We start from the raw sequence: 14006 nt of genomic DNA on the forward strand, positions 1-14006 counted from the left end.
TGAACTAGTTCGAGGTTAAATCAACTCAAGTGTACCGTTAGGTACGATATCGGGTTTCGTCTATTCTTAGGTGCTTTCCTAGCATACTAACATGCTACTTAGTGCATGTATGTCATGGCATGTGTTTATAGGGTCGGGTTTTACATAAACAAACTTAGGTAAGGGAGTTTACTGTAGACTACAATTGGGATAGCATATGATCATATTAATTGATTTGCGTATAGGATAAGGATATACCTATAGGCCATATGTAGTCAGATTAAAGCTTGAACTTAATGAGTCTATTTTAATTTCAATTTACATAAGGATATAGTGTTTAGTTAAAATAGATATTTTTATAAGATGAGTCGAGAGATCCTTATAAATAATTTATGACTCTAGGTTAGCAATTCAACTCATTAAAATAAGTTAAGGAAGAGAGGTAAGATTTAGATTAAGTGTGAGGGATATTGTAATCCTAGGCTTGTTTGATTTGATATTTTCTCAAGTTATTATTATTTTGCTTTTTCTTGTTGGTTTAAATTTTAGTTAATTAGTTTTAGTTAATCAATTAATTTTGAGTGTTTGGATAAGATTAATTTCTTCTACTTTTAGTACTTAGTAAAATATTAGATCAATTCTCTGTAAGATCGATACTCTACTTGCTTATATACTATCTATTCAATGCGTATACTTACGTAGTAGAATTTTAACTGACAAGTTTTTGGGGTCATTGTTGGGGACTTGTTTCTAGAATTTTTACTAATACTAATACCAAGCAATTTAGTCTTACTTCAAAATTTTTTTTCCTATTTTAATATTAGATTTTTTTGTTTGTAGATACTTTGGTCATTGTATGCAAAGAAGAAACAACTTGAATCTTGTTCCTTTTTATCCTGAGATAGAAAAAACTTTCAGAAGGCGTCGAAGGGAGAATTTGCAAGTTGCAGCCTTAAATCAAACAATTGTAAAGGATAACAATAACAATGGCAGTAATGGCATTAATCTGGTTCTTGAAGCAAATAGAGCACCGCAGGATTATGTTGTTCTTCTTTTGCAAGGTTTGCATCAAAGCATTAGGAGACCTTCCATCAATGCAAATAATTTCAAAATTAAACCATCATACATTCAAATGATCCAATCTTCAGTCTAGTTTTGTGTGTTAAATAGTGATGATCCTAATTCTCATTTGGTAAATTTCTTGGAGATTTGTGATGCCTTTAAATACAATGGAGTAACTGATGATGCTATTAGATTGAGACTATTTCCATTTTCTCTAGGGGATAAAGCAAAGAGCTGGCTTAATTAACTGCCAAATGGGTTTATCACTACATGGGAGGACTTGGCTCAAAAGTTTCTCGCAAAGTTATTCCCATTTGCAAAGACTACAAAAATGAGGAATGATATCACCTCATTCACACAATTTGATGGTGAGTCATTGTATGAAGCTTGAGAGAGTTTTAAAGAACTACTGAGAAGATGTCCACATCATGAGATTCCTGATTAGTTGGAAGTTCAAACATTCTACAATGGGCTGGTTGGGTCAATAAAAACTACAATAGTTGCTACAGCTGGTGGGGCATTAATGAGTAAGAATGCTGTAGATGCTTATAATTTGTTGGAAAAGATGGCCTCAAATAATTATCAATGGCCTTTAGAAAGATTGGGTCTAAGAAAAGCCATTGGAGTTTATGAAATTGATGCACTTGGTACCTTAACTGCTCAAGTAGCCATAGAAGTGGCTGCACTATTAAGAAGTTTGACAAAGTTAGAGTTCATGGAGTTCAAAATTCATTTATTGTCTTTGAAAAGAAGCTAGACCACCAATTCCTGAAAGGAAGTCCTAAGTTGAAGAACTTCTCTTGCAATATATATCAGAGAATGATGCCATAATTCAAAGCTATGGAGTGTCCTTGAGAAATCTTAAGACCCAAGTGGGATAGCTTGCAAATTCCGTCAACAATAGACCTCAAGGTGCCTTACCAAGTGATACACAAGTCAATCCCAAAGGTAAGGAACATTGTAATGCAGTTACCTTTAGGAATGGAAAAGAAGTTGAAAGGGTGAATGAAAAATCAATTGAATCTTCAAAGGAGCATATAGATGATGACAAGGTAATTATTGAGAAAGAAGTTGAAGTGAAAAAGACAAATAATGGGCAAGCTAAAAATCAAGGAAATTGTCACGCAAACTATCCTCCACCACTATTCCCACAAAGGTTGAAAAGGAAAAGCTTGATAAATAGTTTGAGAAATTTCTCAATGTCTTGAAGAAGCTCAACATAAATATCCCTTTTGCTAAAGCTTTGGAAAACATGCCAAGTTATGTTAAATTCTTGAAAGACATCTTAACCAAGATGAGGAAAATGAAAGATTTTGAAACAGTGGCACTTACTAAGGAGTGTAGCGAAATAATTCAAAACAAGCTTCCACCAAAACTTAAGGATCTAGGGAGTTTTTCTATCCATTGTACTATTGATAGATTTAAATTTACTAAAGCTTTATGTGATTTGGGTTCAAGTGTTTCAATCATGCCTTTGTCAATTGCTGAGAAACTTAGACTTAAGGAGATACAACCTACCATAGTTTTTTTTTGCAATTAACAGATAGAACAATCAGGTACCTTATTGGGATTATTGAGGATGTATTGGCTAAAGTTGGGCATCTCTACATTCTAGTGGACTTCATTGTGCTGGAGATGGAAGAACATTTGGAAATTCCTTTAATCTTGGGATGACCATTCTTAGCTACTGCAGGCTCAATCATTGATGTAAGGGAAGGCAAGATAACTTTTAAAGTTGAAGAAGAGGTAGTTGAGTTTAATATTTTCAATGCAAATAGACATCCTAGCTCTATAAATTGTTGCTATAGAGTAGAGGTAATTGGTCAAGGCAAAGGTGAACCTATTTCTTCACCTACAATTGAGCAAGCACCAATCTTTGAGTTTAAGCCACCATCTACACTAGTGAGACCCAAGCAGTCACCAAACGAGCATCTTCCACTACCACCTAATTGTCTTTTCGAGATTGGACAACAAGTAATGGCGTTTTCTCGATCATACTTCAAGCTTTTTCCATGGAAACACAAAGAAAGATGGTGGGGTTTTTTCAAAGTAGTAAAAACTTATCCTTGTGGAATAATTGAGATTGATAGTGAGGATACGGGCACATCCATGGTTAATGGGTTGAGCGTAAGACCATATTTCGAGGATGAAGAATTGAAAAAAGTGGTGCTATAGTCAAGCTAGTGTATTAAACAAGCGCTTCTTGGGAGGCAACCCAAGCTCCTTTAACCTTACTAATTTTTTTCTTTTATTTAAGTTTTGTTAGTATCAATTTATTTCTTGTGTTCTAATTCTTTTTTTTTAATGTTTCCTTATATAGGTAACTGGTTAAAAAATTTCAAAAAACTAAAAAAAAGAAAAAAAATTCAATTTCAGAAAAAAAAAGGTCGACCCTGTGATGCTCAAAATGAGAGCCGCGACCTAGAAAAGAAGAAAACAAAGTGACTGGAATAGAAAGTTTCAACGTTGTTGCCCTCAAGGGGAGCATCGCGGCGCTGGACGTACTAGGGGACAAAATGTTTGAGCGTTGCGGCGCTAGTAAGACCCCTTTTTTTGTTTTAAATATATATTTTTTCTTCTTCTATTCTTCTTTTTTCCCCCGAATTCTCTAGCTGCTTAAGAGCGGATGCTGAACACATTAGGCTGGATATGACTACTTTTCCTTCATTGCCTACGAATTCTGACTTTAAGGACGATTTTGGTGGTGACGATGCGGAGAACATGTAGACTGCAACTTCTAAGTTAGGGGAGTATCTTTGTCCTTTCTTTTTTATTTTCTTTTATCACATTGAGGACAATGTTTGTTTCAAGTTTAAGTGAGTGGTTTAGAATTTTGTTGGTTTATTTTTTTTTCATTATGTTTAGTTAGCTTTATTTTAAGACATGTCTTGCATGTTTATTTATATTTTGTATGTTTTATTTGTGCTTCAAAATTTTTTTTTTATTTAGTTACACCTCATTCATGACTGTCCCAATCCTAGGATGATATTTTATTTATCTTTTGATTCTTAACTTTTGGGAAGCATATAGTTATGATTTAATTTTATGTGACATTCTTGTGTTTAGCCTTATGTTAAAATGTGACTTCCAATAATTTGAGCACTATACTCTTTTACTTAGAATTTTTATGTGACTTAGATAAAGTTTATGTTGATGAAGAAGTATAGTGAAGTCAAGAATTCTAGAATTTGTTTGATTCTCTCTTAAGGCGAAATCTTAGATAACACTTAGGATAGGAAGTGATTTACGCCATCTTTGGATCGTTCGAGCTTTTTTGAGCTTACCTTATTATATTTATCCTTAGTCACCCTTTTTGAGCATAATTTACCTTTTCTTTGTAATTACACATTGAATTAGCCTTGACCTGTTTATTTAAATCCGACAATTTGAACCTTTCACCCTTTAAGGATTTTAATCTTTCTAAGGAATGGTTTGAGCTTAAAGATAAATTAGAGGAGAAAGATGAAAAAAAAAAGGGATGGTTGTTGGGAAAATACCCTTTGTTTATAATTGTCAAAAATAAGTTTGAGGGTTGAAAAAAAAATTAAAACGTGTGGTACAAAGGAAAGTTACTTCAAGTTTAGGGGTGCTATTCAAAAAAAACTTTTTGACCTCTTTATATGTCCTAGATTGATTAAGTGTTTAGGGTGAATTTGAGCCTAAATATATCCTTTATCATACCTTGACCCTAGCCTTACATTACAAGCTTGATAAAGACCTATTGATCCTCGAATAAGCGCTAATCTACATTAGTGGAGAGAGAGATGAAAAGCAAACTTATGGGATCCTAGTATTAATCTATGCTTAGATTTGGCATAAACTAATCTGAATTGCATGATATTCTTTGTAAGAGAGCATTCACACACACATGGGGAATTCCATTCGAAAAATACGTTTTCACTTGAATTGATGCATGAATTTAAGGATTAGCCGTGTGTTAGTTTAAGTTGGAATTTGAGTTAATTTATGAGGAAAAATTTGGAAATCATGATTTGGTACTTCTATCTCTGGTTTAAGTATTTTTATGTTTAGTTTTCTTTTTTTGATTTTCTTTTGCTTGAGGTCTAGCAAAATCTTAAGTTTAGGGGTGTGATAATTCTGTTTTGTAGAATTATTTTAGTCCAATTTTGTTATGAAATATTAACTAAGTCCTCAAATTTCATTTATAATTTACTTATTTTTAGTTGTTTTTATAATTAGTTTATGTTTAAATGAGTTATTTTAATTTTATGTTATTCTTTACTCATTTTAACACATAAATAGGGGCAAACATAGCACGTGAACAATGCCATGCCAGCGCAAAACACTGCAGCAACAACCAACCAAGCCGTAACTAACCTTGCCGTTGCTGTGACTTTGCCACCGACTGAAGGAGGAGAAATTAATGGGTCGGAGGGTGGTAAAGCAGTACAGAATAAGGACCCCGATAACACTCCACGGGTCGATGAAAATGCTAAGCAGGGACTGTTTGAAATAGTTTTTGATTGTGTGGCAATTAGTGGTACCTATGAGCAATGGGATGAAGAACGCCAGAGTAATATAAACGTTAGAAATAGCAAGTTGAAAAAAATCCAAAAAACATCCCCTGATCGGGCTATGGATGCTACGTTGCATGGGACTAAAAAACAGCAGCTTACGAGAATGAGGGAGGTTGTTGTGACAGCGCCTATCGGGGGTGAGAGAGCACCAGCAGTTGGATTGTCTACCTCACATCCTTCTCACTAAGTGCATGGAGAATGGGACTCAATGAATAAAGTCACGGGAGTGAGGGAGAAGGAATTATTAGTGCCTGTAGAGGGTGATGGGACGTCGATCCAGAATTCTAAACATGCAGGTGTGAGTAAGAAAATTAAAAATTATTTTGGTGAGCCATCATGCAGGCAGCAGCTTTAATGCAAGGGGATGGACAACAGGTTCCAAAGAGTGGGTCAAGGGGTCTGAATGTGTCAAAGACCATGTTAGAAGGCAGTGGAGAGCAAAACCCAATGAATGGAAAAGGTGATATTCAGACTAGGGGTTTTGCTTGGCATAATCGGGTGGATTCAACAATGGCATGCCCACGTGATAGGACGAAAGGCTATGATGACAATCCTCCCAACTTGGAGTTGGCCTTGGGTAAGGGTATGTATAATAAGATCTGAATGATATTCCATCTTTTTCAGGCAATAACCATGCGGAGTTAGAAGTCCATCCCCAAGAGAGGCACAAAGGACATTCAGATAGTGCAATTCCATATTGGAAAACATTTAGTTCAACCATAGAGGATGCAATAGTCATGGGTAGAAATGAAGGGGACTCTGATGGAGACTCCATCTCTATATGCTTTGCTGCCAGAAATTGTCAATGATTAATGCTCTTGTGTGGAATATGACAGGTATTTTAGGTAAGCCAACTTTGAGAAGAATAAAAAATTTTTTACTTATGCATAAAATCAAAATTTCAATTACTTTGAAGCCTATGGTTAATGTTGAAAAAGCATATTATTGTTAATTGCTCCCAAAAGATATGGGTATTTTATTCTTATGATGTGTTTTGTGAAATACTATTTGATCATGTCCAGTGTTTACATGTGCGGTTGTCTTTGCCATGGATAGCTTCTCCATTTCTTGCCACATTTGTCTATGCTAAATGTAGCAGGTAAGAGAGACTACCGCTATGGGAGTGTTTAAGAGCAGTTTCTGCAGGTATTGATGCACCTTGGCTGGTCGAGGGGGATTTTAACATCATTTTGCAAATAGAGGAAAGATTGTATGGTGCCAAACCACATAGAAGAGCTATGAAGGATTTCACAGTAGCTTTAATGGACTGTGGGTTGTTAGATGGAGGTTTTGAGGGTAATCCTTACACATGGACAAACTCTCATATTTTTCAAAGATTAAATAGGGTGGTATATAATCACCATTGGGTAGCGAGCTTTCCACTTACAAGGGTGCAGCATCTAAACCAGGATGGCTCGGACCACTGTCCCTTGTTGATTTCTTGCTCACAAACTGTTGAAAAATATCCTTCTTCATTTAGTTTCTTGCATGCATGGATCCATCATCATGAGTTTAAAAAATTTGTTGCTACAAACTGGAAACTGCCTATACAGGGATTGAGATTGAAAGCTTTTTGGGGCAAGCAACTGAGATTGAAACAAAATTTGAAATGGTGGAATAAAGTAGTATTTGGAGGTATATTCCATTGCTTGAACGAAGTGGAAAAAGTAGTTGAGGAATGTGAAATAACTTTTCAGCAGGAGCAATCTTTTGAAAATAAAGTGGTTTTAAATAAGTCATATGCGCAGCTTAACCATTATTTGAGTGTTGAGGAGACTTTTTGGTAGCAAAAATCAGGTATAAAATGGTTTGTTGAGGGAGAACGCAATACCAAATTCTTCCACATGCGGGTTCAAAAAAAGAGAATTAAAAGCCATGGTTTTAAGATCCAACAATCGAAAGGTGAGTGGGTTGAAGATCCGGTATTAATAAAGGTCTCTGTTGTTGAGTTTTTCTCCTCCCATGAAGAAAGAGCAGTGCGACTTGTCCAGGTTTAATAGTTCTATTATTCCCACTTTAGTCTCAGCAACTGACAATAATTTTTTATGTGTAGCCCAACACTACAAGAAGTCAAAGAAGTTGTCTTTGCGACAAACAAGGACAGCGTTGCTGGGCTTAATGGCTTTTCATCATTTTTTTTACCAACACTGCTAGGATATTCTTGCTGATGATCTCTTTGAAGCAGTTTTGGATTTCTTCCCAGGGACGTACCTACCTTGTGGAATTACTTTCACCACCCTTGTCCTTCTACCAAAGAAAAGTAATGCCTTTGCTTGGAGTGATTTTCAGCCTATTAGTCTGTGTAATGTGCTTAACAAAATCATCACAAAGTTGTTAGAAAATCGACTGGCCAAGTTACTGCCTTCCATTATTATAGAGAACTAAAATGGGTTTGTGAGTGGAAGATTGATAAGTGATAATATTTTGTCCGCACAGGAATTGATTGGACGAATTGACCGAAAGGCTAGAGGAGGAAACTTAGTGCTACAACTGGACATGATGAAGGCCTATGACCATCTTGATTGGGATTTCCTTGTTACAGTGCTTCAGCAATTTGGATTTTGTCCATAGTGGGTTGATATGATTCAATGGTGTATATCAAATTGGTGGTTTTCAGTTTTAATAAATGGCACGACAACTGACTATTTCAAATTGGAATGGGGACTTCATCAAGGTGACTCTATCTCCTTTTAACTTTTTATATTGGCAGCGAAATATTTGTCAAGGGGACTTAATGGCCTTTTTGCTCAATATCCTACTCTTTATTATAATGTTGGTTGTTCATTCCCGGTTAGTCATTTGGCTTTTGTAGATGATGTTGTAATTTTTACTAACGGAACTAAAGCTTCCTTGCAAAAAATTAAAGTATTTATGTAAGAATATGAGATAGTTTCTGGATAGAGGATTAATACTCAAAAGAGTTGCTTCATTACCCACATAAACATTGCAACCACGAGAAGACAGATAATAGCACAAGCTACAGGTTTTGACAGGTTTCATTCATAAATGCTTGCCTATTACTTATTTGGGAGCCCCCCTTTACAAAGGCCCTAAAAAGGTGATTTTGTTTGATGATTTGATTACGAAATTAAGGGTGAGAATCTCAAGATGGGAAAATAAGATTCTTTCTCCTGGGGGACGAATAACTTTATTAAGGAGCGTGTTATTTTCTTTACTTATTTATTTACTTTAGGTTCTTAAACCTCCATTTTGTGTCATTGAGAAAATTCATAGAATTTTAATAGTTTTTTATGGGGAGATTCTACAGATACAAGGAAAATTCATTGGGCTTCATGGTGACACAGTACATTCCCATCCTTTGAAGGTGGCCTGGATAGAAGGAGCCTAAGCGATGTTTTTGAGGCATTTAGTATGAAGTTGTGGTGGAGATTTTAGACTTGTACTAGCCTATGGACACGGTTTATGAGAGCTAAATACTGCACAAATAGGATTCCGAGACAAATTCAGCCTAAACTCCATCATTCCTAAACTTGGAAATGGATTTAGCTAATTGCCTGGTAACTGAACAATACATCAGATGGCGGATTAAGAGGGGTGAGTTATTCTTTTGGCATGACTATTGGATGGGTGACAAAATTTTGGTTAATCATTTTTCGTCCTTTGCATCTTCCATGATTTGAGTGTCCAATTTCTATCATAATAGCACATGGAATATGGGTAAGTTAAATGATGAATTGCCTGACGATGTTGTTGCGAAAATCTTGAAAATTCTAATCGATGAATCTCGGGTTGATGAGGCATATTGGGCTCCCACTTTGGATGGTCGTTTCACTACTAAGTTAGCTTAGGAGATAGTTCGACAATGCCATTCGGATAACTTTGTGTTTGATTTAATTTGGCATCAAAGCATCCTACTTATTATTTCTTTTTTTCGATGGAGATTATTTCAGGATTGGAATTCAGTTGATTTGAGGTTGAAACCCAAAGGCTTCCAACTTGCTTCCAAATGCCAACACTACAACTCAAAGGAGTCACTTTTTCATGTCATGTGGGAATGTCCTCTAGCTTCACAAGTTTGGAATTTTTTTCAAGATTCTTCCAAATCTATATTATTCATCCACAAAATGTTTATCAGATTATTTGGGCATGGCTATACTCTGGTGACTACACTAAAAAAGGACACATCCGCATTTTAATGCCTCTATTTATTTTTTGGTTTCTATCGGTTTGAACGTAATGATGCAAAGCATAGGAACCTAGGCATCTATCCCAACAGAGTAATATGAAAAGTGCTAAAGCTTATTCATCAATTATTCCATGGGAGGCAATTCCAGCAATGGTAATGGAGGAGAGATATACAGATTGCTAAAGCATGGGGCCTTTTATTCCAGAAGACATCCCTACCTCAACCAAAAGTATTCTCTTGGCAGAAACCATTAACATGTGAGTTTAAGTTGAATGTTGATGGTAGTTCTAAGCATGATTGTTAGAGTGCTACTGGTGGTGGACTTCTTCGGGATCATACAAGTACTCTAATTTTTAGTTTTACTGAAAATGTTGGGCCTCATAATTCATTACAAGCAGAGTTAATGGCATTACATAGAGGTTTGCTTTTATGTATTGAGCATAATGTTCGTAGACTATGGAAAGAGACGGATGCGAAAGTAATGGTACAAATGATACGTGGAGGACATAAAGGTTCTGCCCAGATTAGATACTTATTAGCTTCTATTCATAAATGCTTTAGTGTCATCTCTTTTCGGATATCACACATTCATAGAGAAGGTAACCAGGCTGTAGATTTGCTCTCCAATCAAGGGCACACTTATCAAAACTTGCATGTCTTTTCACAAGCCGAAGGTCAGCTTAAAGGTATTCTCATATTAGACAAAAACAATTTATTGTATGTTCGTTTTAAATAAATGTAAAGGAGTAGTACTCCTAATTTATTCTTGCTTAATTCATTTTGTTTTTTATTTAGAATCTTGTAACATGGAGGTATTTCAATTTTTTGATTACTCTCATAAATATGCATGTAAAATGGAACATTTCTTGTTAGGTATTTCTTTAAGCTTCTCCCACACTCATGTAATTCTAGAGGTTCGGTTTATGTCCCGCTCCCCATTGTACTTAATTTCTTGATTATTAATAAATAATTATAGGGTAGCTGAGCCTTGCGAGATTTTTCAACATTAAAAAAAAAACTTTAGGGTAGACAACTTTTGAGAGCTTCAAGAAGCTAGAAGTTGAGGCTGAAACTTGGAGATCAAGGTGGCAAATATTTGTTTTGTTTTCTTCCTTGGCTTTTATTTTTCTTGTTACTCTCAATGGTTGAATTATATACAATGTTATTTGTTTTTGTGATTATGAGTAGCTAATTTTCTTTTTCTAGGATTGCAATTGAACTCACATGTAATTTAAATTTTTAATCTCTTCCTTGCTTGTCTTTAATTGTTTATTCCAATTTGTTCTTAATGCTTTTGATTGCCTAATCACCAATTAAATCGATTTAGGAACTTAAACAAACTTGGGAAAGGGAGCTTAGTGTAGACTAAAATTGGTATAGCATATGGTCATAGTAATTGATTTGCGTATAGGATAAAGATATACCTATAAGCCACATGTAGTAAGATTAAAGCTTGAACTTAATGAGTCTATTTTAATATCAATTTAGATAAGGATATAGTGTTTGGTTAAAATAGATATTTTTATAAGATGAGTTGGGAGACCTTTATAAGTAATTTAGGACTCTAGGTTAACAATTCAACTCATTGAAATAAGTTAAGGAAGAGAGGTAAGATTTAGATTAAGTGTGAGGGATATTGTAATCCTAGGCTTGTTTGATTTGATATTTTCTCAAGTTATTATTATTTTGATTTTTCTTGTTGGTTTAAATTTTAGTTAATTAATTAATTTTGAGTGTTTGGATAAGATCAATTTCTTCTAATTTTAGTACTTAGTAAAATTTTAGATCAATTCTCTATGAGATCGATACTCTGCTTGCTTATATACTATCTATTCGATACGTACACTTGCTAGTAGAATTTTAACTAACAAGTTTTTGGTGCTATTTCTAAGGACTTATTTATAGAATTTTTACAAATACTAATACCAAGCAATTTAGTCTTACTTCAAATTTTATTTTTCTTGCTTTAATATTAGATTTTGTTTGTTTGCATATACTTTGGTCATTGTATGCAAAGAAGAAACAACTTGAATCTTGTTCCTTTTGATCTTGAGATAGAAAGAACTTTCAGGAGGCGTCGAAGAGAGAATTTGCAAGTTACAGCTTTAAATCAGACAATTGCTAAGGATAACAATAACAACGACAATAATGACATTAATCTGGTTCCTGAAGCAAATAGAGCATTGCAGGATTATGCTATTCCTCTTTTGCAAGGTAATAATTCTATTTTATAGAATTATTTTACGCCAATTTTGTTATTAAATATTAGCTAAGTCCTCAATTTTCAATTGTTGTTTTATTTATTTTTAGTAGTTTTTATAATTAGGGTACTTTAAGTTAGTTATTTTAATTTTATGTTTTTCTTGTTAATTTGGTTATTATTTATTGGCTTTTATTTCTTTTGTAGGATTAAAAGTGATTGGGCTTAATTTTGGAAAGTAAGGTGTAGATAGACCCAAAATCTGCTTGCATGTACTTCGGTATTTTGGCTATATCTCGAGCTACAGAACTCCAAATGATGCGATTCTTGACCAGTTGAAAGATAAGAGATAGGGCTACAACTTTTGTGTAGATTACTTTGCCCAGGTTTGCCTCTAAGATAGAGAAAATCACGTTGGAAAATAGCTAGACGTACTGTGCTGGGAATGGAAATTTGTAAAGACTGATAATTGATTTTTGGGCGTTTTATTACACTTTTAAGCCCAATTAAACACTAGGTCAGCTGAAGGAACTTTAGGTTAAGTTTATTAGTATAAATAGGATATGTTTAACAACATTAGGGAGAGAACCTTTGGGAGATTCAAGAAACTAGAAGTTGAGACTGAAACTTGGAGATCAAGACGACAATTATTGTTTTGTTTTATTCCTTAGCTTTTATCGTTCTTGATACTTTCAATGGTTGAATTTTATACAATGTTATTTTATTTTTCGATTATGAGTAGCTAAATTTCTTTTTCTAGGATTGCAATTGAACTCACATGTAGTCTAAGTTTTAATCTCTGTCTTACTTATTTTCAATGGGATTGGAATTGTTTATTCCAATTTGTTCTTAATGTTTTTAATTGCTTGGCCACCAATTAAATTGATCTAGGAACCTAAAGAAACTTGGGAAAGGGAGTTTAAAGTAAATTAAAATTGGGATAGCATATGATCATATTAATTGATTTGCGTATAGGATAGGGATATACCTATAGGCCATATGTAGCAAGATTAGAGCCTGAACTTAATGAGTCTGTTTTAATTTCAATTCACATAGGGATATAGTGTTTTGGTTAAAATAGATATTTTTATAGGACGAGTCGGGAGACCCTTATAAATAACTGAGGACTCTAGGTTAGCAATTCAATCTGTTGAAATAAGTAAAGGAAGAGAGGTAAGATTTAGATGAAGTGTGAGGGATATTGTAATCCTAGGTTTATTGATTGGATATTTTCTCAAAGTTATTATTTTGATTTTTCTTGTTGGTTTTAATTTTAGTTTTAATTAATTATTTAATTTTGATTATTTGGATAAGATTAAATTGTTCTAATTTTAGTACTTAGTAAAGTTTTAGATCAATTCCTTGTGGGATCGATACCCTGCTTGCTAATATACTATCTATTCGATACGTATACTTACGTAGTAGGATTTTAACTGACACAAGGTTTGCATCTAAGCATTAGGAGACCCTCCATCAATGCAAATAATTTCAAAATTAAACTATCATACATTCAGATGATTTAGTCTTCAGTCTAGTTTGGTGGGTTGCATAGTGATGGTCCTAATTCTCATTTAGTAAATTTCTTAGAGATTTGCAATGTCTTTAAATGCAAAGGAGTAACTGATGATGCTATTAGATTAAGCCTGTTTTCGTTTTCTTTGAGGGATAAAGCAAAGATCTAGCTTAATTCATTGCCAAATGGGTTTATCACTACATGGGAGGACTTGGCTCAAAAGTTTCTTGCAAAGTTCTTCCCAGCTGCAAAGACTACAAAAATGAGGAATGATATCACCGCATTCACACAATTTAAAGATGAGTCCTTATATGAAGCTTTGGAGAGTTTTAAAGAACTACTGAGAAGATGTCCATATCATGGGATTCCTAATTGGTTGCAAGTTCAGACATTCTACAATGGGCTGGTTGGGTCAATAAAAACCACAATAGATGCTGCTGCTACTGGTGGGGCATTGATGAGTAAGAATGCTGTAGATGCTTATAATTTGTTGGAAGAGATGGCCTTAAATAATTATTAATGGCCTTCAGAAAGGTCGAGAGTTGTAATTCCCTCTCATTACACTTG

At 34.4% G+C, this 14006-nt stretch overlaps 2 non-coding genes across 2 annotated transcripts; both read right to left on the reverse strand.

Annotated features, from left to right (window-relative positions):
• Window positions 1-1369: 1369 nt before the first annotated feature.
• On the reverse strand, window positions 1370-1476 carry LOC148760862 (small nucleolar RNA R71). Its single transcript, XR_016028759.1, has one exon. It is a non-coding gene; the product is annotated as a small nucleolar RNA R71 (small nucleolar RNA).
• Window positions 1477-13698: 12222 nt separating this feature from the next.
• LOC148760863 (small nucleolar RNA R71) lies at window positions 13699-13805 on the reverse strand. Its single transcript, XR_016028743.1, has one exon. It is a non-coding gene; the product is annotated as a small nucleolar RNA R71 (small nucleolar RNA).
• Window positions 13806-14006: the final 201 nt, after the last annotated feature.

This window comes from Theobroma cacao, chromosome 9 (genome assembly GCF_053813885.1).
Source record: "Theobroma cacao isolate CCN51 chromosome 9, ASM5381388v1, whole genome shotgun sequence".
NCBI lineage: Eukaryota > Viridiplantae > Streptophyta > Magnoliopsida > Malvales > Malvaceae > Theobroma > Theobroma cacao.